Here is a 3,739-nt window from a genome sequence, read left to right as displayed (position 1 = left end):
TCAAATGGCTACAAGTATGTCTGGCTCCATCATAAGTCGATGCGCTGTGACCCGCATTACTCGTCCTCTCACGAGGAGGGCCACGTTTCAAGGTGTACTGAGCACGTTTGCTTTTCGAGAGCCGCCGCCACCGCCGCCGTGTACTGGAGCGGCACCAATCGGCACAGCAGGATCTCCTTTCTCCCCAGTAGGCAGGAAAATGTTATCGGGAAACACAATGCTGCTTATGCGGGTCAGCGTCCGTCCAGGTGCCTTGCCTTTTTCACAGAGAATATTCTTCTCTGTAGCGCTACGATCAAAAGAGGCGGGGCTTTGTTGTTTTAACCCCTGGCGCTTTAAGAGCATGGGCCTCGGCAAAGCAGATGGTACCTGTTGCGTACTGGGAGCAGTCGGTCAGTGTTATGGGTCCCACCTGCGGTTTTAATTACAGCGCATGTCAAAGCGGAAGGGTAACCCCCCCCCCCCCCCCCCCCCCCCCCCCCGTACCTTTTTTGGGGAGGGGCTGGTGGTTGTGTTGCGATCCACACGGGGGAAGGTTTGTTAAGACACCCTGCTCAATTACTTGTGCTCCAGCTGTCTTCTTTTCAAAGCGGCCATCTATATTCCGCTCACACGATGTTGAGGTTTTTCTTTCCTCCCTCTCGCCGGTGTTATTTGTGCACATCAGTGTTTCTGCGCTGCAAGGTGCTGCAGCTCCTCTGCATGAATGAACAGAAAACAAGAAGCGGAGGGGGGGCTACTAATGCTGGCCTCTGCTGGATGGCACCCTACACTGGGATCCCCCAGGGGAGGGGAGGAGGGTTGACCCCCACCTAAAAACACCCCCTCCATCATCCTCTCATCTTCTAGTCTTCACTTGACATTTCGAAGCCTTCTGTCATCTAAGACCGAATTTTGTTGTACAACTAAGGGTGTCTTCACACTTGGTCCCTTTCAGCCCTCTAAACGAACTCAGATCGATGACTCAGCATTTTTTGTGCATATGTGAACACGCCAACCGTACTCAGACCCCTTTAAAACGAACCGTACTGAGGTGGTCTCAGTACGGTTCGCTAAAAAGTCAACGGTACGGTTCACCTAATCTGTGCATTGTGAAAACAAAGCGCACTGGGTTCACTTCGCCTTTTTGCACTGTATTTTAACCTCCTTGGCTTGCCGTAGATTGGTCACGTGACTGCAAGCGCAAAAACAAAATTGTAGAGAACAGAGAATCCAAAGTATGGCAGCAGCAAGTCGTGGTCGTGACCGTGGTTCTGATAGTAAACGTAGAGAAGCATGTGCCGTTCAAAGTTCTGCCACGGCACCTGGACGCGGCATAGTTTGGGGAGAAGACGAAACGGAATGTCTTTTGGAAATTTGGAACGACGACAGCATTAAATCACAACTATCTACGACCCACAGTAATGCAAAAGTATTTCAAGAATTTTCTGAGAGAATGAAAGCAGCCGGTTTTGATAGAACTTCTATACAATGCAGTGAAAGTGAAAAAACTAAAGTATTTAGCTACTCGAGATATAATGCGAAGAAGTAGGGAGTCAGGGGATATCATAAACTACCCAGAATGCAGTGCAGTGGGAGTGTGAGAGCTCTAGAGCAGTGTTTCCCAACCTTTTTTGAACGAATCGTTCACTCACGAGCCAACACTAACAGCAACACACACATAAATTGAGTACATGAAATCTCAAAATTCTCCGATTTGCCACGCATGCACGATTAGCCTTGTGGAAACTGACCTGTGGTTTGGTAATCCTGTTTACAATTCGCTCGGTATTTAATGTTGGACAATTTCCCACGGAACATCTGTCACGTGACACCGGTGTGCCGCGGCACACTGGTTGGGAAACACTGCTCTAGAGGACCTAGTGCAGGTGTGGGCAAACTTTTTGACTTGCGGGCCGAATTGGGTTCTAAATTTTGACCGGGGGGCCGAACCAGTGTTTGTGTGAAGTAATATAAACGACCTGTAAAGGTCATTGCATAAAAGGTTTTGGCCTTTAGTAGGTAGTAAAGCATAGATATTCAAAAAAAGTTTTTTGAAAACAAATGCATTTATTAACAGCATTAAAAAAAAAACCATCCCTAAAAAACTGCTATCAGTGATTCTCATAAAATACTAAAATAAAACTGTATCCGAAAGCTCGGCGCGCAAATTACAAGAATGCTGTCGTCACAGCCCACGCTTTAAATTCGGCACTGATACAAATAGAGCGCGAGTGCGGCATTTCTGTACTACTGAGTACGTACACGCACTTGTGAGTGTGCATCGAGCTTTCTGACACGGCTTCCGGTAGTAAATGCGCAGGCGAGTGGTTCCCCGTCTATTGGGGAAACACAGTCATTGCAGGCAAAATGACCGAAAAAAAAAAGTTTAATAATACAATTTATTTAGGGTTGGCGGACCGGATTAAACGGTCCCGTGGGCCGGATGTGGCCCGCGGGCCGTAGTTTGCCCATACCTGACCTAGTGTGAACAGAAAGAGGACTGAGGCCCCATCAAGGCTGAACTGAACCAGAAAGAGAACTCGGTCCTCTTTGAAATACACTCACAATGTGAACACAAAAAGAACTGAGTTTGTTTCCTCTTGGTCCACTTTTTGGTCCACTTAAAGAGGCCTGACTTTGGTTCTTGGGTCCAGGTGTGAAAACACCCTTAGTTGTAAAATGACAATAAAGGGCATTCTATTCGATTCGATTTGATTCTATTCGAGTCTATTCTAAGACACCCCGCCGAGTGGAGCGTAGTAGCCACTTTTCTTAAAGACGCTCGCTACACACCGCCGCAACATTAGCCGCTCCAACTTTCGGCTCTTTTCCTCCTGAGTATATCCTAAGCATCCTTCATTATTTTGACCCGACCTCTCTGTCGGTAGAATGATGTTTATTTCTCACTAATGTATTCAGCCAAGATTCTTAGGGAGGTGATTTATTAATTTTTTTCTTGTGTGTTGTTTTTAATCCCGCTTCCTCTCTCTCATTCAGTGTCGAGCATGTGTGCGGAGCTGCGTGTCAGATCTGTGGGATGCCTGGAGGCTGCTCCCAAGAGAGGCACGGTGCGCTCATCCAACACAAACAGGGTCACAAAACAACGAGTCAGCCACTTGTGCTGAGTTCACTTCAAATTAGCCCCCCCCCCCCAAAAAAAAACACTTAGAAAAAGTGTGCGGCTGTCAATAAAAATAATCTTACGATGAACAAAATGTTTTTACAGTCGCGGTGTCTCGTCCAGTTCACACTTGTTTCAGTCATCACTGCGAACAGGCAACGTAAAAAAAAAAATTAAAAAAAAATCAGGACGTCTGAAGCATGACAAAAAGCTGCGATCAGCAGAATTCACAGTCTAATTAATATTCCAGAAGTAATTTCCGAGAATAGGAATCAGGTAGCAGGAAGCAGGCACAGCAGGTGCCCCCATTAGCGTAGCTTGCTGCTGCTGATGTGAAATATACGGCAACACGAAGCTACCTCTAAAGGTCATGTCAACTCTGTATTTAATATAAAATAAAATTCAAGAACACCACGCCACAGCGCCATCTCCTGTATCTGCCGCTAAATGACCTTTAATAACCATTCAAATACACAAAATGTTTTAATAGAGCAGCAGAAAGTTTTTGCCAAAACTTTTCTCCATCACGTAGTCACACCTGGGTGGCCGGCAGCACAGCGCGCAAGGCAAAGGAGGAGAATCTCCCACTAGTTTCCGTCATTGGTATGCCGAAGCACGGCTCACTTCCAGACATGG

At 46.7% G+C, this 3,739-nt stretch overlaps 1 long non-coding RNA gene across 1 annotated transcript; it reads left to right on the top strand.

Moving 5' to 3' along the window:
- The first annotated feature begins 1,031 nt into the window (after window positions 1-1,031).
- On the top strand, window positions 1,032-3,517 carry LOC125986015 (uncharacterized). The gene is made up of 2 exons (XR_007487526.1): window positions 1,032-1,400; window positions 2,980-3,517. It is a non-coding gene; the product is annotated as an uncharacterized lncRNA (long non-coding RNA).
- Window positions 3,518-3,739: the final 222 nt, after the last annotated feature.

This window comes from Syngnathus scovelli, chromosome 18 (genome assembly GCF_024217435.2).
Source record: "Syngnathus scovelli strain Florida chromosome 18, RoL_Ssco_1.2, whole genome shotgun sequence".
NCBI classification, from domain to species: domain Eukaryota; kingdom Metazoa; phylum Chordata; class Actinopteri; order Syngnathiformes; family Syngnathidae; genus Syngnathus; species Syngnathus scovelli.
The sequence above is the reverse complement of the archived record's forward strand: the minus strand, read 5'-3'. Positions and strand labels throughout refer to the sequence as shown.